Below are 27,833 nucleotides of genomic sequence, written 5' to 3' on the forward strand. Positions count from 1 at the left end.
AAAACTAAGTTACACTTCAAACAGGAACTCTTGAAGGCACAGGAACAGGCTGTGCCCACATGCTGAAACATGAGCCAGCGGGGAAGGCGACCAGCCTGGATGGGCAAGCAGCTCTTGAAGGAATTGAGAAGAAAAAAAGAGGGTGTATCACCTTTGGAAAGCGGGGGAGGCAACTCATGATATCCTTAAGGATGTTAGATCATATAGGAGAAAAATTAGAGAGGCAAAAGCCCAGTCAGAACTTAAGCTGGCCACTTCTGTGAAAGACAACAAAAAGCATTTTTACAAATATATTAATGCTAAAAAGAGGGGCAAGAAGAACCTCCACTCTTTATTGGACCTGGAGGGGAACATTGCAACTAAAGATGAGGGAAAGGCTGAGGTACTAAATACCTTCTTTGTCTCAATTTTCAACAGTAAGGCAGGAGGACTTCAGGGTAACTGGCCTCCTGAACTGGTAGATGGGATCAGGGAGCAGTATAATCCCCCTGAAATCCATGAGGAATTGCTGAGCCACTTGGATCCCCACAAGTCCATGGGACCAGAGACTATTCTAGGCTTCTGAGAGAGCTGGCAGATGAGCTGGCCAAGCCACTCTCCATCATTTACCACCAGTCCTGGCTCACTGGAGAGGTCCCAGATGACTGGAAACAGGCCAATGTGGAGCAGGTGTTGATCTGTTAGAGAGTAGTAGGGGTCTGCAGAGGGACCTTGACAGCCTGGACAGATGGGCGGGGTCCAACAGGATGGCATTTAACAAGTCCAAGTGCCAGGTGCTGCACTTTGGTCACCCCATGCAGTGCTACAGGCTGGGGTCAGAGTGGCTGGAGAGCAGCCAGGCAGAAAGGGACCAGAGGGTACTGGTTGACAGCAGCTGAACATGAGCCAGCAGTGTGCCCAGGTGGCCAAGAAGGCCAATGGCATCCTGGCCTGGATCAGGAACAGTGTGGCCAGCAGGAGAGGGAAGTCATTCTGCCCCTGTACTCAGCACTGGTTAGGCCACACCTTGAGTACCATGTCCAGTTCTGGGCTCCTCAATTTAAGAAGGATATTGAGACACTTGAATGTGTCCAGAGAAGGACAATGAGGCTGGGGAGAGGTCTCAAGCACAAGCCCTATGAGGAGAGGCTGAGGGAGCTGGGATTGTTTAGCCTGGAGAAGAGGAGGCTCAGGGGAGACCTTATTGCTCTCTACAACTACCTGAAGGAAGGTTGTAGCCAGGTGGGGGTTGGTCTCTTCTCCCAGGCAACCAGCACCAGAACAAGGGGACACAGTCTCAAGCTGCACCAGGGGAAGTTTAGGCTGGAGGTGAGGAGAAAGTTCTTCACAGAAAGAGTTGTTAGCCATTGGAATGTGCTGCCCAGGGAGGTGGTGGAGTCACCGTCCCTGGAGGTGTTCAAGAGGGGATTGGACGCAGCACTTGAAGCCATGTTTTAGTTAGTCATGAGGTGCTGGGCGATAGGTCGGACTTGATGATCTCTGAGGTCCTTTCCAACCTTATTGATTCTATGATTCTATGATTTTTATCCCAGGGAAACTTGGTGCTTTGATTTGAATTAGGGCACTCTGTCATGGGAGTTTTAATCTCAGGGCATTCCTTTTATGGTTCATAAGCCCAAAAGGCAGAAAGGACCTTCTAAATTTGGCCTTCTGAGGCAGTATCAACAGTTGCCTTTATCATGCAGACTTGCAGTCCTGGCAGAGCAAAGAAAACCAGTGGTTTGTTTGACAAGCTCTCTCTTCAACTGTTACAGGAATTATCTATGCCTTTAGCCTCCACGTTCTCTCTTGACAGGTCCTGAAATAGCTGTTCCGCTGTTTTACCCTGGTCTGATGTCAAGCTAAACCAGCCTTCAGTTCCTCGGGACATCCCTTTTATCTTTCTGAAATATCGGAAATACGGTTGGCAGCCCCCCAGTCTTCTGGAATTTCCCCTCTTTCCCAAGATTTATTATAAATTAACAACCACTTAGCAGAGCTTTTCAGCTACCTCCTTTAAGATTCTTGGATGCAGAAGCTACTAGGATATGAAAAATGTTTAATTTCAGCCACTGCTGCCTGTCTCAGGTCCTCCTCTGCTATAAGCAGCAAACTTCCTCTTCTTTCAACATTGCCGCACAGGATGGATACATCCTCTTCCCACATTTGAAATCAAAAGACCCCACATTTAAGGAACATTTCTGCCTTTTCTGTTATCCTGTTTCTTTGATATTCGATTAATTAATGTTTCAACACAACTTCTATTCCTTCATTTAACTGGAATGGCTTCTCATTAGAGTAATATTTTTGTTATTGATGGCAGTGTAAAAGGATAACTTTGAGCAGCTGGCAGAATACTCTTCAGCAATTCCCAGTGCATTCAACGAGTCTTACTTTAAATGCAATGTTATGCCAACACAACAGGTTCTAACTTTGGAAAATACCACTTTCAGTTCTGAGCACAGTGCATGCATACATTTATAATCTCCTAGTTGGTGGTATACTCTGCTTGCATAAGGTCACTGTAAGGAATTTGCGGCTTCGTGATTCACATTATTTAAGATTGTCCACAAATAATAGTCTTTTACAAACTGCTTCCCTTCATTTTCCCTTCTTGCTTCATTTTCTCATGCAACAAGTCTGTCTTCAAGAGAACCACTCCCGTTGAAACTCTTTTGGATTCCTACTCCTGTGTCACTCCCTCCAGTGCCACTCCCATGATGCTAAGCACCTGGCTAATAAAAAGTCAAACAATGTGATACTTGTATAACCCTCATGGTTTACTGAAACCACCAGTATATGTAACCCACCAGGCTGGATTATGCAGTTGGGTATTCACTGATGTTACTCTCTCCCTGTATGGTTACAGCCCCCATTTGCTCATTTGTCTTCCCGGGCAAATGTATGATCGGTAGACAAAAAGGCCACCAGAACCAGACATCCCCCTGTCTCTGCAGATCACACCTTGGGAGACCCACAAAATCCTAGAATCACAGAATTGTTAGGGTTGGAAGGGACCTCAAGGATCATTTAGTTCCAACCCCCTGCCATGGGCAGAGACACCTCACACAAGATCAGGTTGCTCAGAACCACATCCAGCCTGGCCTTAAAAACCTCCAGGGATGAGGCTTCTACCACCTGCCTGGGCAACCTGTTCCAGCGTCTCACCACCCTTGTGGTGAAGAATTTCTTCCTAATATCCAACCTGAATCTACCCATTTCTATTTTTGTTCCATTCCCCCTAGTCCTAGCCTTACCTGACACCCTAAAAAGTCCCTCACCAGCTTTCTTGTAGGCCCCTTTAATATACTGGAAGGCCACAATAAGGTCTCCTTATCCCGAGCTGTTCTCTGCCCTCCAGCAGCATGATGAGTGCGACCTGCTGCTACCTACTCCCTTCCTTCTGCTTTCACAAGGGATCAACACAAAACAAATCACTGAGCACCTTTTCCCCACAGTGGCAATCACCATTACCAAACTACTTTCAGGACCATGGCAGGTTTGCTCAGGGCTGTGGTTTAGGAAGCTGTGTCCTATGGAAGCTTAAATGCCTGACTGATGAAATGCACCCCATACGTATGTCCTGGACCACTTTAAGAGATAATAATATCTGATATACAAGCAAATGCTTTTCTTCTGAGAAGAAAAAAGTTCATGTGATTTTTCTGATGTGAATTGAGAAGATATATTCTCCATAGATCTTGGAGACATGCAATTAAAGACTGTCAAATTTGCATGCACACAGGATCCAATTGAAGGCTGAGCAGGTGATGTTATAACATTTCTCGTTTGACTTGACACCTTCTTTTCTTTTAACAGCTTCTGTGCATAATTTCCTTACCTTAAACAAACAAGAGGTGCCCTTGGGCCCATGAGGATCAGGAAAAAAGCTGTGAGATGTCTGCTTCCCAAGTACTGCAGAATGACCATCACTGGTCTGAAAAATCACAACTGGTAAGCTCACAATGCCACACCAAATAAGGATGAAGTGAACAGAGCACAGCTCTGCAGGTCTCCCTGGTTTGCCAGGCTGGATTTCCCAAGCAGCATTAAGCAGAAGCCATCAGCTGCCCTGGGCTTTCTTCTCTGAAGTTTCTGTCTGGTCAGATGGATTTCCATGGAAACGTCAACAACAATGGCTGCACCTCTGGCCCCAAACCCACTCTCCAGCAGAGATCTCATGTCTTTGCTCCACAGCATGGGGGCACCAGAGCTTTAGAAGAGGTCATAAAATGTCAAACATTGGAAAATCAACACACAATTTCAAGCTTTTATTTTCCTCTTTACTTCACCCCTCAGCTAAAACACTTTGGTGATGTTTTTCCAACTACAGGTCGAGTGAACATCACAGCAAGAAAACAGTGACCCTGTGCACCTGAAGTCTGCCAGACCTACTGTTGCTCAAAAGAAGGCTTTCAGAGGGAAATGACAAGATGCAAGGCAGGCAGTTGTATTTCTGATGCACATGTAGAGTGAGAAGCGCTAGGAGGTCTACGTGCAACATGACTTAGCATGTTCTAGCACTTATTTGGCAAGGTGTTCAGTGCCTTTAATCCATGCCCTTTAATGAGATTTGGGATCCCCTGCTACAAGCGGTATCAAGCCACAAAAGCATGAAGACAAGGAGATTAAAGTACAGATTAATAATTATACAGCACAAATGACCTGGGAGCGGTCAACATGGTTTTACCAAGGGGAAGTCATGTTTGGCCAACCCAATAGCCTTTTATGAGGACATTACCAGGCGGATAGATGATGGTAGAGCAGTGGATGTGGTTTATCTTGATTTCAGCAAAGCATTTTACACTGCCTCCCACAGCATCCTTGCACCGAAACTGAGACAGTGTGGTCTGGATGATCAGGTAGTGAGGTGGATTGAGAACTGGTTGTAGGAAAGAAGTTAAGAGAGTTGTGGTCAATGGGACACAGTCTAATTGGAGGCCTGTGTCTAGTGGAGTCCCTCAGGGGACAGTACTGGGACCAGTACTATTCAATATATTCATCAACGACCTGGATGAGGACACAGAGTGCACTGTCAGCAAGTTTGCTGATGACAGCAAACTGAGAGCAGTGGCTGACACAGCAGAGGGTTGTGCTGCCATTCAGTGAGACTTAGGCTGAGAGTTGGGCAGGGAGAAATTTAATTAAATTTAACAAGGGCAAGTGTAGAGTCTTGCACCTGGGAAAGAACAACCCCATGGATCAGTATAGGTTGGGGACTGACCTGTTGGAGAGCAGTGATGGGGAAAAGGACTTGGAGGTCCTACTGGATGAAAGGTTGACTGTGAGCCAGCAATGTGCTCTTGTGGCCAAGAGGGCCCATGCCATTCTGGGGTGTATTAGAAGAGGAGTTGGTTAGTAGGTGGAGAGAGGTTCTCTTCCCCCTCTGCCCTGCCCTGGTGAGGCTGCTCTGGAATATTGTGTCCAGTTCTGGGCCCCTCAGTTCAGGAAGGACCCCAGGGAACTACTTGAAGTCGAGTCCAGCACAGAGCCACAAAAATGATTAAGGGAGTGGAACATCCTCTGTACAAGGAGAGACTGAGGGAGCTGGGGCTCTTTAGTTTGGAGAGGAGGAGACTAAGGGGTGACCTCATAAATGTTTATAAATATGTTTAATTAATATCTTAGAAAATATGCATTATTGCCATTGCATCTTTCTGCAATAGGTCATGGTGCCTGGCATTAATGAAATGACATGATCTCTATTGAAAGAGTACTTGGGCAAGCCTTATCAATAGAGCTACCCAGACTTCCATCAGGGAGGGAACACTCCTTTTTACCTTTATACAAATTAGGTGGCCCAGTATTACTTACAGCTATTACTCCAATCGCCTCTTACCCGAAGTATATGAACAGACACATACACATTCTTCTCCAATGCATGTGGCAGGGATTTTTCAAAAAGGAGCATAACCAAGAGAGAAATTCAATTCCTGAAAAGGAGGTTTGTGCAAATGCTTTTAGTAGTAATCAAGGAGGAAACAGATGTGCGGGAAAAAAGTTCTGATATGGGACTAATCCAGAGGCAACAGAGAAAATGTGAAGGAATGGGGAAGAGCCAGGAGCAACATCCAGATGGATACTAAAAATGGTGTTGTTCTGGATGAGTGGAAGGGTTCAAGATAAAAAAAAAGGGCTTACCTCAGAGAGAGAGGAGGCTGAAGAGGCTGGGGGCTTATGGATCAAGGGTTTCACAGAAGAAGAGGTGGAGGAAAGAGAGTTGGAGATGTTTCAAGAGAAAAGGGTCTGTAGTAAGGGGTGGGAGCCCAGCTCTGGCTCTGCTGCCTCCAGAGCGGGTGGAGGGGCTGAGATGAGAATAGGGCAATGAATTGTGGGAATGAGTGGCTATTTTCCAGTGCTTTCAGTGACAAAAAAGAAACCAAAGAAGCCACAGATAAAGCCATTGCACACTACAGTGAGTATGTAAGGATGCTGGGAGGGAGCAGAAAAGAGTGGGCAGGCAGCAGAGAAGTTGTACTGCCTGGAACAGAGAGGGGAATGGCTGCCAAGGATCTTGAAGGAGAAGTGGGAATGGTGCAACACCAACAAAAAGAGTTCCTGGAGGTTGTTCATTCCCCCTCTGGGAGGTGGGATCATGCTTTTCCAATGGGAGGAGAGGGGAGGGAAAGTTGCAGGCATTCAGAGAAACAAACAGGGAGAAGTGTCAGCATGGACAAGAGATGAGAGGGGAGAGGTAATCCCTGGTGAGAGGCTAGAGTGGGTGAGGACACGGTGCCAAGAGTTGATAATCCATCTGATTAGAGAATTAGGCACAAGAGATGTCAAGCAAAAGGCAGAGAGCAGAAGAGGCTACAAAGGTGACTAGAAGAGCCTGAGCTCAAAATAAAACTGTCAAGCTGTCCAAATGCACCAGCCACACACTTCTCCTCTGCCTGCCCTCTCCCTCCATCATACTGTTGTCGACAAACTGCCTTACAGCAGGGAGCAAACAGAAATCCAGCCACGCTCAGGCTGATCCTGGAGGAGCAACAGAATAGGAAAGAGAAGAAATAAAAGCTGGCTGACAATAGCTGCATGTGGATAAAAAGGAGGCTTTTAGCACAGCTGTGCGGCTATGTTTGATTTACGTGGGTTTCCTCACGCCAAAGAGAGGCACAACATTGCAAATGGCTTTCCAATGAAAGCATCACAGACAGAACCCTCTGCACGTTAGAAAGAAAGGAAAGGCTAGTGTCCTGGGTGCAGATGGAGCTGGGGATACTGGCTCAGGCAGTCAGCACAAAGGCACTTGGATTGTGCCATCCCCATGCAAGGCAGCGCTACGCCCAGCGGCGTGAGGACTGATGTACACAAAGCCCTAAGCGCTTTCGTAGGCAGCTTACTATTTTGAGTTCGAGCTTGACATCCTCTTGTAATGAAAAGGCTTGCCTTCTCAGCGAAATGACTACCAAGTCCTGTGAAAATCTTGTTCTTTCTGACAAAGAAGTCTGCTCCAAATGAAGGAAAAAACCTCCACTGTAGCCCTGATTGCATGGTACACATTTCTGTAATTTTTTTTCCCCCTAGTAGCAAGTAATTAATCTTGTGTTAGAGCATGAAAAGCCCCTACTAGTTTTTGAACTTGCAGACAGCTGGAAAATGCCTACTTAGGCTAGTATGCACATCTTCTGAGTAATTCCTACTTGCTAATTACTCCTCCAGAAGCTACCAACAGCTATTCTAACTAGGGAGGGATATCACATCACATTATAATATATCATGCAAATTAACAAAAGGATGCTGGCGAAGCAATGGGATAAAGATCAGGTAGTTTAGAAAGAAATCACATCTAATTGATTTTAAGAAAATGCTAAACCCTAAAAAAAACCCAAAAACCCATGAACAACCTTCCCCTCCCCCCAAGAAACAAACAAACCAACCCCCACAATTTGCGGTATGTAAACAGTGTTTCAGAAACAAAGAACACGACTAGGCAATAAAAAACAATAGTGAAATCAGCATTTGCAGAAGTTGTCAGAGTAGATTCCTTCTCCCAGTGACAGATGAGATGAGACTGAAGCCTGGGACCCCTTGCAAATAAGACTTGCTAGTATTCTACTAACCCACTGCAACCAGAGCAATATTCCCCTCTGCAACACAACAGCCGTTATTCAAACTGGCAAGCCCTCGCACGTAAGAGCTCAGCAAGGATTCTGCAATATTCATCACAGCAGCCCAGAGGGAATTCCAGCTTGCAGTGTGCAGAATGCTCACTGGCGCTCCTGCACAGCAGAGCAGACCTCTCCCTCAGCGAAGGAGCACCAAAGGGCACTAAGTGGATGCTGCTGGAGGTCCTTCCTCGAGGATGGTGCTGCTGGTGGTGCAGGCACCTAGGGGCTGTGTGGGAGGTGAGGAGAGGCAGCCTGGATGGAAATTAAATAGGTACCGTTACATGCATGTGTGCACATTAACTAATGCAGGCTTTGCAGCAGGAATGTCTGCTCTGAAAAGCGCAAAGGCAAGTTAGTGCCCGGACGAACGAATGCCCTTAGTGTCTCAGGGAAGGCTCTGGCCACCTCCAATCAAATGTCTTTTTCTTGGAATTATGTGCTCATCAATCCCATTTAAGGAAAGGGAAAAAAAGGCTTTGTACCACTGCTTTTCCTCTTCACTCGATGCGACATAAAATACCAGCACATGAGCACAGCCGAAGGAAACAGAGCCTGGCTGATAATGGCCACACTCATGTATTTATTAAGCAGCCCAGGGATGCAGGCACCAGGCACAGAAGATGACTACACAGCTCACTCATCGACTGCCTGCAGCAGCAGCCGCCTGCTACCCAGAGGTTTGCTTGAAATCCCTTCACAAACGCTCTGCAACCAAAGTGTAAAAGCAACCACTTGCCTTGCTCTGATTGCCCACTTGAACTTTTCAAGAAGGTTGCATCTATTTACCATCACTCTACAGTGCTGTGCTGCCAGCTGGCTTGCTGCAGAAAGACAGCAAAACCTGCCTGTGATCCACGCACCACTTTGCCTCCACGCCTCAAAGGGCATGTAGGGAGATACAGCAGTATCCCCATTTACCAGTGGGGCCATGGGCATACAAACCTCCTGCCATTGGCAGGGCTGCAGGTAAGGGAGAGGTGACTACCTTGACTTCTTAGGTACTCATCTAGATTGGTAAAATTGGTTAAAGGATAAGGTCCTTTTTGTGATTGTTAGGGCCTAGACAGGTGCTGGTATTTGGCCCATGTCAGCTGTTCAAATGCTTCACAACTGGGCACCGCTACAGGGTTTAGCAGCATTGCCTTCAATATCTCTTCATGGCTTCATCATGTCTGTGCTGTGTATACACAAGCACACAGGGACCATGAGACTCCCAGCGACCTCTTGCAATACCGACTGTCGGCAGCCGTCTCAGAGTCGGGAAAAACACGCTTCAGCAAGAGGTTGTGCCTATAAATATGGCAAAAACTAATTACCCCAAGAAAGGTTCCTCTTCCTCTTACAATTAGCAATGTATACAGCTGGATATCTCAATGTAAACCCATCACTCGGAATGTCAGCAGGTTCACTATCAAGCACTGTGGCACCACTATGGAAGGAACAGTATGAATCCTGCATGAAATCTCTGAAATAACAGACACCAAATCTGACAGGTGAAAAGTACTACTGTAGAGTTTTTAAAACTGTCAAATGAGAGAGGAAAAATATGAAGCCTAAAACCAGCAATACACTAAAGGTTATATGAGAAATGCTGAACAAGTATCCCTGTGAGATATGGAAAAGATAGCTGAATCCTTTCCTGTGATCAAGGCAGCGGGCAAACTCCACCAAAGAGTTCAGGAAAGAAAAGGGGCAGGCAGTCATAAGAGAGGACAAGGGAGCTGATGCCACCCTGGGTTCGAGAACAGGAAGGCTTCCCAGAAAAACTGCTCTGGGTAGTTTAAGTGATTATCTGTAAAACACAGGGTGAGAAAAAGCCCCCAGGACTGGACAGAGCTGGGGACTATGTAAACCACATCTCACAAGACAGAAGAGCTCAGAAACATCCTTGCTAGGGAATGCTGATTTTTTTTTTTTTTTTTTGGGGGGGGGGGGGCAATTTTTCTTCATCACTTTAAGCCTGGTTTTAAGCAAATATTTCTGTAATCCTTGAAGACATCCTTAAATCTTGGTTTTCAGTGATAAAACAAGAGTACTGCATTCACTCAAGTACAGCTGTCCCTCAAACGGGTGACTGCTGCAGCGCCCAGTGGTACTGCTGCACAACTCGACAGCAGCACAAGGATAATGAGGTGCACACACCCTCATATCTAATGAATGAGCCTGTATGAAAGAGGTTTCTTCCAGTGACCACTGCTAGGCTGGAGAGCCCTTTAGTATGCAGTAGGAGGGGGATATAAAGTCTGAATGAATCGTGAGCAAGCAAAGAAGGTAGTGGCACACTCCCACACTTTTCCATTTAAGCTCTGTAATGTTCAGCTATGTCCAGATGACGCTACTGGAATCACTATCCAGAGTGAGAGAAGTGAGCAAGTCTGAATCAATCAGATTCTAACAACTGAGCAAAATCTGTCAGCACAACAGAAGATGGAGAAGTTATAATCTACACAGGAAGAACAAAGGCGACTCTGGCAACCTTATCCTGAGCAAAGGAACAATCAGGCAAGCTTCATCCAGGGCAGTTGGTGGGAGAAAAGGTCAGGAAAAACATAGCCAGATTTCCAAAGATAAAATCTGCTCATCTCCCACACCTTTTCTATGTCCCCTGGTACAAACATGCTAACTTCTGCAGAGGAAGCCTGCTCTGGAGCCCCATGGGAGTGAAGCAGGGGGGACATGACAAGCGCCATAGGCCAATCTTTGCAGCAAAGGAGCAACTAACGTTTAACTAATGCCAAAATGACAGCCTCAAATGCTCATGCAATGACAAAAGCATCAGCAAAAGCCAAATGGGAGATGAACAGAAACATGCTCTCACATCCAGAGCCATCTGTCCCTCTTCGCTCATTCTTGTTGTTTTACAAATTGACCTACTGTTCCAAATCCCAGATTTTCAGAAATAGCACTGGCTGAAGGTATTACCAGGAAAAACAATCAGTGTCAGCTAACCAGTTTAACCGAGGAATTCTTTCCAGCAGGCTGAGGTAGTGATGACAGAAGCTGAAAAACCAAAATCCCAGAGAGAGGGAAGCATGGGCCACTTGGATACACAGGCAAAAAGCAGCAGGAGCAATATCTGACAGTGCAAGTGGTATTCCCTTTCACTAAAAGCAGGTTAGAAATGAAACATTGTTTGTGAGAAATTAACATTATTATTTCCTGACACAAACAAGGCACTTCAGAGGACAACAAACCATCCTTTCCCTGCCCTCTAGACTGGCCTCAGAGTAAAGAAGACCAGAAAACCCATGAGATTTCTAAAATCAATTACTGCATCAAATAAACAGTTAGTATTTTCCAGTGAACTGAAAATTCTTTAAACCATAGCCAAATTACTGCCTCCCCACCTTGTGCAAAGATACATTTCATTACCAAGTTAATTTTTAATATCCTAAGTAGGCCTGGCAATGGCAACTCTGCTAATTTAATAACCTCAGAGACCTTTATCATCCCTGTTGAGGTTTCCACAAAACACCCATCCTCATCGCTTTTCAGTCTTCTGAGCCTTTCATTTCCTATTAGATTGGCATGTCTTTGTCAGTATGACTAGTTTTGCTGGGTGCTTTAATCAGTGGTAAGTGAATAACCCCCTTGCAAGCCTTTTTTTTTGGGGGGGGGGGGGGATTTCCTCCCAGTACTGCCAAAGGAGCCACGATTTGCTGTGTGTCCTCCCCCACCCCGGTGCTCCCTCTCCCTTTGAAATGGGAAAAATGGAAAACTAGGAAACGCAACAGATGGCCTGAAATCCTCTTCCTACGAAACCCATCGCTATGGCAGCTAGCTCAGGCAATATTTCAAGTATTTCCGCATGTGCCAATAGCAGTATCCATGACTGCTTGTGAAACTCCCCCATAGACACCCTGTTTGCAACAGCCTAGTCCTCTTGTTAAAGGCTCTCTTCTTTCCCCTACTCTAAATCCAATGAGAAAACTAATCTCCAGATTTAAAACTGACAGGTGGTACATGCATAATTAAAGATGACCTAACAGAGAATGCTCTCATTTCTGGCACATTATCAGACACTTAAGCAAAGCAATTATCAGTAGGCAATCTTTTCTGTCAACAGAGATGGGATGAAACATTTTGCCAGTTAGGAAGATATTGTAATGATGATACATATGTATTTGCAAATATTCCAGCAATATGACAGAGACTTAAACCTCTCTTCTCTCAAAGAATCTTCAGCACCTATGGAGGACTGCAGTAATGTCTTCTCACATTTCCATGTTCCCCTCTGCTATTTCCACGGACTCAGAGTACATACTACATAGACTCCACCTTGTTTCTACTGACCTCAACTTCTTCCTTTAAGACATCTGAACTCCACAGAACTCCTGCCATTCCTCCTCATCTGCTCTTATTGTCCCCTCCAGCCCCTGCAACACCTGCATTAGTCAGTACATGGTTGATTTGTGATTCAAGAAAGCTTGTCAAGTTGCCTTTTTTTTTTCCCCCCAAAGCAAGCACAAGCTCAGAAAACATTGTCCTCCTCCTTTTTTTGCTCAAAAACACAGAAAAATGCAAATCCTCCAACAAAACCCAAGCTAATGTGGTTTAACAAGGACAAGTGCAGTCTCCTGCATCTGGGAAGGAATAATGAATTGTACCGGTACAGGCTGGGAGGTGATCTGCTGGAGAGCAGCCTTGTGGAGAAGGACCTGGGAGTCCTGGTGGACAGCAAGTTGTCCATGGGTCAGCAATGTGCCCTTGTGGCCAAGAAGGCCAGTGGGATCCTGGGGTGCATTAAGAGGAACGTGTCCAGCGGATCCAGGGAGGTTCTCCTCCCACTTTACTCTACCCTGGTGACACCTCACCTGGAATATTGCATCCAGTTCTGGGCTCCCCAGTTCAAGAAGGACAAGGATCTACTTGAGAGGGTCCAACAGAGAGCTACCAGGATGACTAAGGAACTGGAGCATATGCCCTATGAGGAAAGGCTGAGAGCCCTGGGGCTTTTTAGTCTGGAGAAAAGACTGAGAGGGGATTTAAAAAATACTTATAAATATCTGAGGGCTGGGTGTCAAGAAGGAAGGGACAGCCTCTTCTCAGCTGTGCCCTGTGATAGGACAAGGTGCAATGGATGTATACTACAGCACAGGAAGTTCCACCTCAACATGAGGAGGAACTTTGTTACTGTAAGGGTCATAGAGAACTGGAATAGGCACCACAGAGAGGTTGTGGAGTCTCTTCTGGAGACTTTCCAGTCCCATCTGGATATATTCCTGTGCGAGCTGCACTACATTGCAAGGTCCTGCTCTGGCAGGGGGGTTGGACTTGACAATCTGTAGAGGTCCTTTATAACCCCTAACATCCTGTGACCCTCTCCCAAACACCCTCTCTTCACATACAGGTAGCAGCCACTTGCAGAATGTTGGGTGTTGGGCACTATGCTGCTCTATTTTTCCTCTTATAGCTTTTGTGACATGAACACCTACTGGGAAGAATTATGGACCTCATCCATCACGATGGACTGTGCTTGTTGTGAACAACCATGTCTTCTTACTCATTGTGGACCACAAGTTGAACACCTCTCCCTTGCGAGCTGTGAAGATGGAAGAGACAAGTGGCCTTTGTCCCCGCAGTGTACAGAAGGGGCAAGCACAAGCAAGGACTGGTCAGGAATTTTATGTGGAATCAACTTAAAGTCTGTACTAAGAACATCTTCCCTGCTTTTTGTTTGAACAAGCAGATGGCACTGACTCCCAAAATAGCAATGTCACCCATGCAGTTTGAAAGAGGCAGAAACTTTTTAACCTAAACTCTTCAAACGCTTCCTTCAAGCAGTGCTTTGCAATGCATCCAGAAAGTGTCGGGGTGGGGTGGGTTTTTTTTTTTGTGTGTGGGGTTTATTTACCCCACCCCCTCCTAACGAGGGATTGTTTTAAAAGGATCTTTTGGGGAACAAAAACAAGGAGAAAAAAAAAAAAACACACAAAAAAAAAAAACCAACCAAGGAAAAGGAAAGCCTAAAAAGGTAAGTGGTTTTCTTAATTCTGAGGAAATTGGGATTGTGAGAAGTATTATAAACCGCAATTACATACACACACGGGACTGCACTTTACGTTACCAAAGAGCTGCTCTTAGGGTATAAAATTGCTTTAATATTGCACTAAGACAAGTGTTTAAAAAAAAAAAAAAAAGAAAAAGAAAGGCTTATGGTAATGGATTTTCAAAGCAAAAGTAAAGCTGCTTTTCTCTTAGAGAAGGGAAACTTCACAATGCCAGTGGTGTGCGTTTTGATGCACTTCGCAAGATCTCTCATTATTTAAATGCCGATGCATTTGTGTCATACATGGATAAACGATCTTATTGTTCAGAACGTGTCTTTATATGAACATCTCTGCTGTTAGGACTAGCATTATTTTGCCTTTTTTTGCTCCACCTCCCCCCCCCATCCCCCCAAGTCAGAACAAAAGTCTCTTTTAATGCAGTTTTGGGAACTTCATGCAAATGGCAGTTTTTACACATCAATCGTCAGTTTAATAACATTAATGGTAGGAGGGGAATTAACGGTAATGGCTTATTTTTTTGGCAAGCAAATCTGAGTTTATAGAGAAGTTTCTGCTATGTCAAACTTTATAGCCCCCTGTTATCAAAAGCACTAACAGTGAGAATTAAGATTAAACCACTGACTTGTTAGCATGCTGGGCTTACTGAACCGCACAAAGAAATCCATTGTGCAAGATAGGAAGAGGTAGTGATAGTCTTCAGGGACAGCAGGGAGCTATTTACACAACAAAATACATTTGCCAGGGGACACTGAGCAGACTCAAGCTCTCTCAGTTAGTCTCTCAGTATTCCCTAAGGCATAGAGTTTGGTGATTTGTCCTCCCACTCTACCCCACTCTTGTAATTGTGGTACTTTGCAGCATTTAAAGTCCAGTCTTGGATCCATCACTCCCATGAATGACCCTGGTGAATTCACAGGTGCTGCTTGTAGGCACTCATGCCACAGGACCAGTGTGGAAAGAGGAAACCTGCATCACATGGATAGCTAGGGCAGCAAGAACAAACATGTCTGTGGATTGACGGATGACTACAAAGAGCCACACTTTAAAAGCGTGGTTTGATCATGACCGCAGGAATGATAGGATAAGAAAAATCATTTGCTTGCCCAACATAAACAAAACCCAGTGACATGTAAAAATGTCATCTTTTCACAGGAAATATCACAGAAGTTAGTGATGGCAGTTTTTTTATAATACTACAAATGGGTGCTTGAGCAGAAATAGCAGTTTCCCATTGCAATGATGGTATATGGACAAACTTTACATCGTTTACATGCCTCACTGCTTTTTTACACTTGTCTGTAGGTTTGATGTTGTAGTTTCCAGCTACGGGCTGTCAGGAATGAATCCTGCATTCTGAGAAAGACAAGCCATTTCCATGGAAGCATCTGAACCACACCACCTTTCCAGAGCCAGTACCCTTCAGTTTGTCTGTATTTCCTGATTGATGTTCCCACAACTTGAAATGGTATTTCCAGGTAAAGAAGCCTACACTACAGACTGCTGATTTAACTGTGCTGCATATCCATCCTCCTGCCATGTGTGGGCTTTGCTGAGAAGCAAGCTTTGGAGAGAAGAAAGGAAGCACGCTTCCTTAACATTATTTACAGCATGCACTTTCAGTGATGCTTTTCATGAATAGGCAAGTGGAAAAATAGGTTAAGTAGTACAAAGTCTGCTGAAGTTTTACAAGAAGCCCCAAGGCAGGCAGGGCTTACTATGCACCACAGGAATGAAATGCAGCATCTTCGAGGAGACGCTGTTCTATTGTTGAGCAGCAGTTTGGGACAGCTGTGGGAGCTAGGCTGTCTCACCCATGAGCAAACTAGGAAATGACAGGAGCTTGTAGGTGGTTGTCTCTGACCTCTGTAAGGTCAGAGAGAGAAGCAGTTAAAATCCCATCTCTGAGGTACCGCCCCTGTGAGGGTGGATGCATTAGGTCATTACAGAGAAAAGAAAGAGAAGAAGTAACTATTCCACTCAACACCGTCACTGTGGAAGGTGGCATTAGCAGTGGGTTTGGATGGGCAAGGAACAAAACAGTAAGAGGAACATGTATGATGCACCAGCACATGCATGCTGAAAGGGATGAAGTCTCTGCATTTTTGTTGCACTGGCATCATGACATCATGCTTCTTGCCATTCACATCACAAACGTCATCATGCTGTCTGAGTGCCTCCAAATGAGACCATAAAGTTTGTGTCCCTTAATCTGCTGCTGCTCACCACAATCCATCTCTAGACACAACTAGTGAGAATGGCAAAGATCTTCCCCTCCCTGCAAACCTATGCTAGAATTACACTATAACCAAAATCTATCCTAAAGAGCAAGTCCTCAGACAAAATAAAGAAATGTATAAACATCACTGTTTGAGCTGGGAACACATGACTAGATTTTTCCCAAGTCTGAAGGAGCCTCATTTCCTACTGAAAAAATAGGAACTGTGAGAGCTCAACCTTTCACCGCAGGCTTGAACGCAACCCAAACACCATGTCAAAAAATACTGTTGCTTCATCAATACATTTGTAATTCAACCAAAAAGATTTTTAAAAGTATCTGAAGAGGTTTGCATGGTAAACATCAGAAAAACTCCACTTTCCAAGCCTGCAGCCAGTTGTTCTCCTGCTTTGTGCTGACAACCTTTTTTCCCTCCAATCATTCAGACACAATGCCTTCAGGTCTGTCTAAGTAATGTAATTTACTGGAGTGGAATTCCCTTGATACCTTGTGCAGCACTCAGTGACAGTATCATTTATACTCTACACTGTCATGCCATGACACTGATACATTGGCTTTCATCCCTCATTCAGCACAGGGGGTGCAATTTCACCTTCCATTGTGCCCTTTTGCAGACTGCGCGTACAAATTCCCTCCATTCATTCCTAATTACAAACCTCTGCTGAAATACACTCATTAGATTTGTATTTCTCACTCCAAAGTGTCAATCTTATTTGAAAATTCCAATTTTCCGTAAGATTCATCCATTAGCAGCAACCTCCAAAGCATTCCTTAACTGAGTGCATTAAAAGTGGAGCTGGCAGAGCAGAGACACACTTAAAACACGCCATTAGAGCAAATCTCCATTGCTAATGCTGTCATGTTATTCCAGCGATGCAATGAGGAGCCTGTGACTGGCCAGCTCTGTTCCTGCCACAAGTGACAGGTATAAGCCAGCAGTCAATTGCTATGTCCAGCTCTGCTCCCATCCTGAGGCTGTATCACATCCCTAAGCATACTAACAATCAGCTGTTCCCCCTGGCTGCATGGGAAGGGATCTCCAGATGATCAGGATCCACTGCTGTTGTCTCACAGGACCTCCAGTACATCATGAGAAGCAGTGCCAGTCGAGCTGGATGGTTAAAGGAGTCCAGAAACTGTTACAGAGTTTACAGCAACTGTAAGAATGTGAAAGTGGGAAAGTTTGCTATGGGAAAGTTTAAAAAAAACAACAAGCTGGGGGTTTCCTGAAGTAGCAGATCTTCTCCTATGCAACACACCAGGTTTTGAGAGCTCTTCAGCTGAAAATCCCAACCTTGCTGCTCTAGTCACTTTCACCGATTCTAATTTAGTGGCCTCATGTGGAATTGGTCCCTTTGGATTGCGTACAGAAAACACAGCTCCACAGACTTCACAGAGCAGCTCTTCAAGTGGTTAAAAGAATCAAAAAGAGATCTGTCTACCTCTTCAAGAGAAAGGTAAACACCTTAAAAGCCTCATCACCATACAAGGGCAAAAATGAGGAGCCCGGCGGCGGGTGCTGCTAGTTGCACAATGTGTCCTATGTGCCATCTCTAAAAATAGCCAATGCAGTGATACCCCTGGAAGGGACCAGCCTGTCTCATCCAGCTGAAAGCGCAGCAGCGGTGAGCACTGCAGCATGAGTGGTGTGTGAGCCTTGCCACCGCATGCATGACACACTCTCTCCTGCCCTTATCTTCAAAGCCATCAGGTCTGAACTCATCTACATTGGGTGCAGCAGCAGAGAGAAGGAGGGTGGGGGATGTGGGGGGTAGAAAGAAACAAAAAGGGAAAATTCCACAGCAAAAATCACAACAAACATTTATGCCACTTATCAGCATCTGGTCACCTACAGGACTGAGACATGCAGGAGATAGTAACAGATGTATTGTAACTCCCTGCAGCAACCACTGCCGTGGAAACTAATTACTGCTGAAGGTTTGCCCATTCCCACCTGAAATATTTAAAACCTCGATTACTGCATTAGCTCTCTTGCCCTACGTACTGCTATCAAGGCAGGAGCTAATCTGATGGGTGCACAGAGGTGTAAAAGCAGAAAAGTGTGTTTCAGCAAAGAGGCAACAGTAAGGCAGAAAGGACAGGCGGAGAGCTCTCCTAAGAGGAAGGGGAGATTAAATCAAGATAATTTAAGAGATTTCTTATTTCATAATTAAAGACTCACCGCTGACAGCATGGCTATTCCAGTGAACAAGCACGTGTGCCTCTAAGTGCCACCAGCACCTCACATCCTCTGCACCGCATGGGTGTTACTCAGAGCGAAACCCCATTGTCTTACACAGCACGATTCTCAAGGCCAACACCTCTGCTGCCCTGCCAAGCTTGGAAAACCTGGAAAGGTCACTAAGTGAAAAAGAAGCAGCAAAGCTCAAGTTGCCATGAAGCAGAAAGAAAGTTTTCAGCCTCTACCTTTGGTTATGCAGCTCCTGGACAGATGCTCTCTCTAGTTATCCATCACAAGAATGACATCAAACCGAGAAGCTTGACAGGCACAGGCACAGTCATTCTCTGGAAATGCCACAGCTCTTAATGAGTGAAGCTGGGACAGCACCAAACCTGACACCACGAAGTTACGAATTTCCCTGCGTATGCTGACAACATCTCTCTTTAATGTTTCAACTGGCCACAAGCTGACACATCAATTAATGTGGTCAGAGCAGATTTAGTAGCTCAAGATATTGCAACTAATTTAGTGGATTCCTAACTGGTGCAATTACCTAGAAATGCTACTGAGACAACATATTTCAATACCATCACCCTAAACTAAAAACTCTGAGAGTTTGTTGATTTGCAGTTGTATAGACTCCTGTTTATTTCTCTTTTCCTTTCTTGCCTCTTTTTTTTTTCCCCTTCTTTTTCTTTTTTTGTCTTCCTTTCTCTGTGACACAAGATGAAGCTCTGGATCAACAAGTTCAAGTTCTGGAGGGCTGATTTTAAAGATCTTTCAGCCCCCTCCAAAGCCCTTTTTTTTTCAGAGCACAGAACAATTCTGCTTCCACAATTCCTTCATCACCACCTCTTATGTATGCACTAAGCCTAAGCCTTTTTTCTTTTTTTAATAAGAAGCTGATGAATTAACAGAGTTAGACCAGACCGCAAGCAAACTCTGCCTCTCCTTCCAACACAGACCCATTTACAAGCATTTAAGCCTAAGACTCACCAGACAGAGCTGAAGCTGCAGGCAAGCCAGTCATCAAAGCTAAGAGAAGGATTATGCTTGCTCTACAAATTCTGAAGCGTTTGAATCTTATTTTTAGTTGTACACAAAGGGCAATAAATGGAAAATCTTATTGTAACCACTGCTTTTTTCATGGCCACCCACACTTCCAACACCTACAGCAAAAGTATATAAATGCAGAAGGCGCAGAAGTCATGGCTCATCTGAACAAGGGATGCAAACTAGCTAATTGCTGTTACTTTTTTTTTCCAGTTTGTATCTGCAGTACCATTATATTCTCTTAAACACCGAGGACAGCTATTTGCATGTAGTGCATATCTGCTCTCCAGGATCCTCCTGGATTTTCATACACTGAATTGTTTGCTCTTGGTTACTTGGTAGAGTCCTTCTCGAAGTTACCTGACCACTGACCAATTTTCAAATGGGGACATAACTTTCAGTTTCTTCCCCCACTGCCCAAACTCCTGAGGTACAAGGAGTTAATGCTTCACTTACCTGTGAGAAATTATGCTGAATACTCTACCCAGAACCCGGCAATTAAAGAAAAACCCCTTTACACTCATAATAGAACAACTTCAAACAAATTGCTGTCAAGGATGATTTCATTGTGTTTAAATCCACTTTGCTTCAAGTCACTTTGCAAATTACTCTTTCATTTTATACCTAAAACTCTGAGGTCTATTATGATGCCAGTTTACACTCCTGTCTGTCCTGTGCCTGATTCTTTCAATTTACTGAAAGCTACGCAAGCATGAACATAATTATCACTTGAAAACCTGCAGAAAGCTAACTCAATTACCTGAGCAGAAAAGAGAAGAAAAAAGGTCCACACTCTACAAGAGTAGAGGTAATGCTATGTCTGGGGATGGGGAAAGAAGAACCAACAGTCTCATGTCATTAATCAGCTGGCTGCCTCTGCAAACATAAGTTTTTATAGCCAGAAAAGCACCCACTGCAACACTTTTACTTCTCAACTCTCGGCAAAGGGTAACAGGAAACATGTCCCATAAGCTAGCAATCAATATTTAACAAAATCGTACCAGGTCTGGACAAATGTACTTTTACCTACACTTGCTCATTAATTACCTGCTAGGCTCAATGGCCCATCACCTTCCTGCAGCCCCCAGCAAGCCCAGCACAGGACCAGCCACTCTCACTGTGCTGGTGAAATCAGGTATGTGCTGCCCTAGCAAGGATTTAGGTCGTAGGATCCGTGTGCTGAGCGCTGCAGAAGCACGGGTATCTAAATATTATGAAAATAAATGGGTCATACACCACTGAGCTACCAACCACACCACCCCCAAGCCGGGCGCTGAATGACTGTGCAGGGCTTTGCCAGAGGGAGAGGAGAGGTTGAACCAGCAGTGAAAACAAAACTGATGTGGTGAGATGGATTTTACTTTTCACTGGTTTGGGTTACAGAGAAAGTTGATCTCGTTGTCACCATCTCTCAGTCTTTTTTACTGAAAAAAAAAATATTAAAAGTACCGCACTGTGCAGGCAGGTAAGCTGCTGTGTGGAGGATGGGCCAGCTTTTCACCTCCCTCAGGAAGGGGAAGTGCTGGTGGCCCCAAGCAGAGGGAGGGCTGTGACTCAGTCCCTGGGGCTGACACAGGCACACACCCGGGCTGTCACCTGCTGCAGTGAAAAATAAAAAGTCCTCTCCACAACAGGGTGGCCACATGGGAAACACCGAGTAAACAGATCAATGACACCAGGCGCCCACGCAGCCTGTCGCACTGCCGGGGTGACGAACAAACCAACCTGTGGTCAGTGGCAGCCAAGGGGAGAGGTGTCAGAACAATACAGCTTTGTTTGGCGTGCTGTACAAACAAACACTGCTGTCCTCCTCTGTCACACCAGCTAAGCAGAAGCAGGATGCTCCTCCTGGTTGCTACTCACTCTTATGTGGGGTTGGTCAGAAACACCCCGAGAGGGACATGGGCGCACTGCCCACATGTGTGTGCATATACAGCTGCTGTGTTTGAAGCTACACCAGTGCTTCTCAGACCACACGGAAAGTATTTGCCCAGACACGTATTTAATAGTTGTAAAATTCATATCATAGGATTGCCAGGGTTGGAAGGGACCTCAAGGATCATCTAGTTCCAACCCCCTTGCCACAGGCAAGGACACCTCACACTAGATGAGGCTGCTCAGAGCCCCACCCAGCCTGGCCTTAAAAACCTCCAGGGATGAGGCTTCTACCACCTCCCTGGTCAACCTGTTCCAGTGTCTCACCACCCTCATGGTGAAGAACTTCTTCCTAACATCCAATCTGAATCTACTCACATCCAGTTTTGCTGCATTCCCCCACTAGGAGGTCACTACCTGACATCTTAAAAAGTCCCTCACCAGCTTTCTTGTTGGCCTCCTTCAGACACTGGAAGGCTGTAATAAGGTTTCCTCAGAGCCTTCTCTTCTCCAGACTGAACAGCCCCAACTCTCCCAGTGTGTTTCCACAGGAGAGGTGCTCCAGCCCTCTATATAACTATTTCTCTATGTAACTATTTTATCCAAAATATAAATATTTCATTTGTCTGTACAGAGACACTGACGGTGCTGAGAAGCACACAACCATGTTGAGGGACCAACACAGTGCCAACAGCAGTCAGTGGTTTCAGGTACTCTCAACAGGGTGGCAGCAGGAATAACTGAATTATTTAGTGGCAAAGACGACCTCCCCTTCATGGTAGGAAAAAGCTTTTTGGTGATTATAGGCTCCACACCCAGGTCTGGATGCCCCTGGAAGTCATGAAGCTCCCTGGGGCAGGACATGCTCCATGCAATGGTGTATGAGGTGCAGAGCCCTGACAGGCCAGTAGCACTACAAAAACAGCACTCCAACAGGAAAACATATCAGAAAAGCAATAAAATCCACACAGCTAGCATCAGAATCACAGAATTACAGAATGTTAGGTGCTGGAAGGGTCCTCAAAAGATCATCCAGTCCAAGCCCCCTGCCAGAGCAGGATCACCTAGAGCAGATCACACAGGAATACATCCAGGCGGGTCTTGAATATCTCCAGAGAGGGAGACTCCACAACCCGCCTAGGCAGCCTGTTCCAGTGTTCTGCCACCCTCATAGTGAAAAGATTTTTTCCTCCTGTTTCCATGGAATTTCCTATGCCTCAGCTTCCACCCATTGCCCCTTGTCCTGCCATCCAGCAGGATAAAACCATCCATGTCCCCAAATACACGCATGGCCATGGCACTTAGAAAGTGGGTTTGTTACTAAGATTTAGGAGTGTTTGGCAAGCCAGTGTTAAAGTCAGTGACTTTGCCTTCAGCAGTATGATTTCCTTCTTCATTCAGTCAAGTTACCTGACCTTTTGGTGCAGATTTACAAGAAGATACATTTTTGCCAGGCTGTGGTGGTAGGCGGGTGACAGACATTTAATCACCAAAATCTGCATCTTAGAAGTTTACATTATTTACATTTCTCTGCAGATGGTTGTAGGACAGATTTCCAGAAATCATTTTTTACAATTTTTTGAAATATTCTGAAGAACTCAGACATAGCAAATATGGCAATTTGTGTGCAGAGGTTTCTGAGTTTCAGGGTGGCTTTTCTTCCCCCCCCCACCTGAACTTCAAGACCCAGCACAAATTAGGACAATGTATTAGACACAGAATGCCATTGATCAGGATGTTATTTTAGACACCTTTAAATGAAAACACACAGAGGTAAAATAAAGCAAGAAAGGTAAGCAGAATGTGGAAATTGCTAGGAATTTCCACCCATCTATGCTGGCATGCCAGCAACTGTATTACAGGATCACAGGATGTTAGGGGTTGGAAGGCAACTCTGGAGATCTTCGAGTCCAACCCCCTTGCCAGAATAGATCATAGAATCTAGCACAGGTCACACAGGAATGCATCCAGGTGGGTCTTGAAAGTCTCCCGAGAAGGAAACTCCACAACCTCTCCAGGGAGCCTGTTCCAGTGCTCTGTGACCCTTACAGTAAAGAAGTTCTTCTTGAGGTGGAACCTCCTGTGCTGTAGTTTACCTCCACTGCCCCTCATCCTATCACAGGACTCAAGTGAGAGGCTGTCCCTTCCTTCTTGACACCCAGCCCTCAGATATTTATAGACATTTATTAGATCCCCTCTCAGTCTTCTCTCCAGACTAAACAGTCCCAGGTCTCTCAGCCTTTCCTCATGAGGCAGTGCTCCAGTCCCTTAATCATCTTTGCAGCCCTCTGTTAGCATCTGCTCCAAGGCACGGCCATGTCCCCAGCACCCAAGGAAAGCTCCATCTTTATTCTGCCATTAGCGACTGTTCCGGATAACAAACTGTGAGCCTCTCAGCAAAGAATACAGCATCTCCCTAGTTCCTGTGTTTCCTCATTATAATCCCAATGGTCTAACCTCCCTAGGATTAATTCTCAAGAGACCTAGAGAAATTTGCTTTTTAATCTTGGCACATGCACCATAAGACAGTTCTGCAATCTGATCTGTCAAGAACAATGAAGGCATCTTCTGCTTTGAATTCAAACATCAACATATATTATTTTTATGGAGATCACATCTACCAGCCTCCTAGCAGTATTCTAAAAACTAATTACTAAATGGATGGGAGGGGAAGGTATACATGTTTATGACATACACAGGGGAGGGGAAGGTATATTTGTTTGTGAAATACACTGCACCCTGGGAAAAGCAACAAGGATATGCTTGTTACAGCTGGGTCAACCTTGTGCAACTGCTCTTTCCAGAAGGGCTAATTAACAAGGGAAATTTGCTTCTTTCTATGGGAATTGCTCTAACAAGGTAATTGTTACAAGTAGAGTTTGTTATTAAAAAAAAAAGGAGACAGACAGCACAAAACACTGAGAAATTAAGTAAGGAACCCGCAGCTTGCCCTTCTATCTACCTCTGCCAGCAAGGATCTGCATGCACAATGGGTGCAAGCCTACAACCTGAGAGGTGTCATGTGTGGTTTCCAGAAGTTAAGACTGCACATTATGTTTCAAAAGTTTGGCATACCTCAAACACATGACCATAGCAAAAGAAAAAAAAAACAAACTAAACCAAAACAAACAAAAAGAAAAAAATAAGAAAAGAAAGGGAAAGTAAGGAGAGATATATTTGATGATGGCTCCTATGTCCTTCCACTGATTGACAGAGTCCAGCGCTGAGCCACAAAAATGATGAGGGGAGTGGAACATCTTCCTTATGAGGAGAGACAGGGGGAGCTGGGGCTATTTAGCTTGGAGGAGACTGAGGTGTGACCTCATTGGTGTTTATAAATATGGAAAGGGTGAGCACCAAGAGGATGGAGCCAGGCTCTGCTCGGTGATGCCCAGTGACTGGACAAGGGGCAATGGGTGGAAGTTGAGGCACAGGAAGTTCTATGAAAACATGAGAAATTTTTTTTCCCTGTTCGGGCGACAGAACACTGGAACAGGCTGATCAGGGGGGTTGTGGAGTCTCCCTCTCTGGAGATATTCAAAACCCACCTGGATGCATTCCTCTGTGATCTGGTATAGGTGATCCTGCTCTGGCAGGGGGGGTTGGACTGGAGGATCTTTAGAGGTCTCTTCAAGCCCCCGACATTCTGTGACTCTGTGATTTTCAAGTGTATTTGGCCCTCAGATTTGATTTTAGTAGTGGAAATTGAGATTTCTGATTATTTACAGCATAAAAACCATCATGAGAAAACTTCCTATGCCCTGCTTGGAATGAGGGTTTCCCCCCACCCCCATTTATGTCCATTTGGCTTCTGGCTGCTTTTCCAAGTCCCCTAAGAAGGCTGTTGTTTTTTAAGTTAGTTCAGCAGAAAGAGTTTTTAATAGTGAATTTGCAAGATGCCTAATGATGAGCTTTTCAAGCATCATGAGAAAAGCCTGCAAAAATTTGTGAATAAGGATTTCAAAGCCCATGGGAATGGTGCTAAGTAGGACTAATGAACAATGAGTTGTTTCTGCCTGCCTAGCTGTTACCGCTCATATTTTAAAGTTTTCCCCACTTAAGACAAACACTAGAAATAAGTTTCTAGCCAGATCCAAAATTCTCCTGTAGTCAGACAATGCCTGCTGTTGGGGGTTTGAGTAATAACTGCACCATACATTGCCAAACCCACAATGAAGTGGCAATGCTCTCCCTTTTTTGGAAAACAAAACCAGACCAACTCTTTGTATGGCCTCTTTGACAGTGGATTCTGTTGCTATCCAGCCTTCCTCCATTGCCTACTACTTCACTATTATTTTTGCTGATATTCATCACACCAGAAAAAAATATTCTTTAAAACTTAAATTTCAATATGCATTAAAAAAAACAACCACCCTATCCTCCTTTTGCAATAGACTTTTCTTGTTTTAAAGAATACTTCCAGCATCATATCAGCAATTAAAGTACCTCAAATGAAAGTACATTTCTAATAAAAACTATTCAGTTCCAAAATACTCCTGTTTTTTAAGAAATGTTACAAATCAGTTCCTAGGGCAAAAAATGGTTAGTAAGCATTCAAGAAAAAGTGACCAGCAGTGAGTGCTGTGGTCAGCTTCACTGCCTTGTCCTGTTTAATCATTAAACTGCATTGTATGAATTTGTTACTGCAGTGAACTAGCGAAGGCAGGAACATGCACAATGACACTCTGTGAACCACAGCCTTGTGTTATCTCTGGCCTGGGCAGCTTTTTGTCAAGCTGCTCTATACCACCATCCAAAAAAATACCTCCTAACCAAACTGAGAATTAGTTTAATTGGGGAAAAAATAAATAAGAGCAATAAAGTTGTGCTCAAGCCTTTTCCAAATGTGGCCATTCTGGGGTGTCCCACCCGCTGGACAGCAGAGATCACCACATCCATGGTATCCATAGAATGGCCCAGAGGCTTCTTTCACCTGCAGACCCGTCCTAGCACTGCTGACAAGTTACAAAGGGTCAAACCATTTTCTCCCCTCTAGAACAGCCCACTGGTTCCATGACAGGCTGATGATGTGAGAGCTTTCAGAGACCTAGCCATGAGAGGGGATGAAGTGTGTGCACTCCCTGCCTGGGGAGGAAAAAGGACAGAATCATAGAATGCTTTGGCTTGGAAGGGAGCTTTAAATGTCATCTAGTTCAAGCTCCCTGCAGTGAGCAGGGACATCTTTAACTGTATCAGGTTGCTCAGAGGTCTGTCCAACCTGACATTGAACGTTTCCAGGGAAGGGGTTAAAAAAAAAATCAAAGCACATAACATGCATCAGCAACTACTACTCAGACTGAGGAGACAGGAAGGGGTCTGCAGCCTCTTCAATCCCCTTCATCCCTAGCAGATCTATGCACATCTTTCTCTACCCTCCTATAGCCAGGTGGAGCAGCTAATTCCATCTGTAAGGAGCTGGAAATGGCAATGAAGATACTACCGATGCTTTAAAAAGCCTTTCAGTGAAGCCAGCTGAAAGCAGAGGCATCCCTAGGGCTTCTTTGAAGAAAATACACTGGAAATCCCAAAGGAGGAGGATGCTAGGTTTACAATGGGGAAAATACCGTGATGCCTGCAGTTCTGCTAAGCAAAGGATGGCCTCTAAACTCATGCAGAGCACGTGCAGCTTCAGGACAGCACGTCAAGGTAAGCGTACCACGCTTACACAGGCGCAGAGAAAACCAAGGTGTAGTTAGGGCAATGGGGTAAAGAGAATCTACTTTAAGTACTTCTCACTCCAGTTTACTATGGTAGCAGAACACTTTAAAATGCCTTCAATCACCACATAGGTTAAAAAACCCCAGAAACTACACTTCAGTATCAATTTATTCACCATCTAATGTTTGCTGTTGAATTACAGCTTTTACAGTATTTTTCTAAAGCATGATGTTTACTGCTTCCACCTTGCCTACCCAAGACATTTTTTCCCTTTCTATTTTTTTCCCTTTAAATAGAATGGAATTTGAATCATGACTTACATGTAACTTTCCTAGGTTCTGTGCTGGCTAAAATGTTCTCACGATGCAGGGAACAGGATCAATGGAGAAATTATGAGGCTGCAGCAATCCATTAAGAAGTGGCCCTCCAAACCTTTGTAGGGCAATGTTCTGGCAACTCAGTTGATAGCAACCTAAAATAACATAAAGGCAAGTTTAAAAAAACTCAAGCACTGATAAATACTGTTTTTCTTGTATTTATATAGCACCCAGACACATGAGGTCCCTGAGATAAACTAGCACTTGCGTGAGTATTCTACCAGCTTATACCACAGGTATGTGCTTACACATTGTAAGAAATTCCCTATGATGAGGGTTGTGAGATACTGGAACGGGTTGCCCAGAGAAGTTATGGATGCCCCATCCCTGGAAGTGTTCAAGGGCAGGTTG

At 44.8% G+C, this 27,833-nt stretch overlaps 1 protein-coding gene across 1 annotated transcript in view; it reads right to left on the reverse strand.

Moving 5' to 3' along the window:
• Positions 1-27,574, reverse strand: part of BACH2 (BTB domain and CNC homolog 2) — a 96,138-nt gene extending 68,564 nt beyond the window's left edge. Inside the window, exon 1 of the mRNA XM_009897564.2 lies at positions 27,426-27,574. The gene's annotated coding sequence lies outside the window, so the exon portion shown is untranslated. The remainder of the gene's footprint in view (positions 1-27,425) is intronic.
• Between the last annotated feature and the right edge of the window lie 259 nt (positions 27,575-27,833).

This window comes from Dryobates pubescens, chromosome 6 (assembly GCF_014839835.1).
Source record: "Dryobates pubescens isolate bDryPub1 chromosome 6, bDryPub1.pri, whole genome shotgun sequence".
Lineage (NCBI taxonomy): Eukaryota > Metazoa > Chordata > Aves > Piciformes > Picidae > Dryobates > Dryobates pubescens.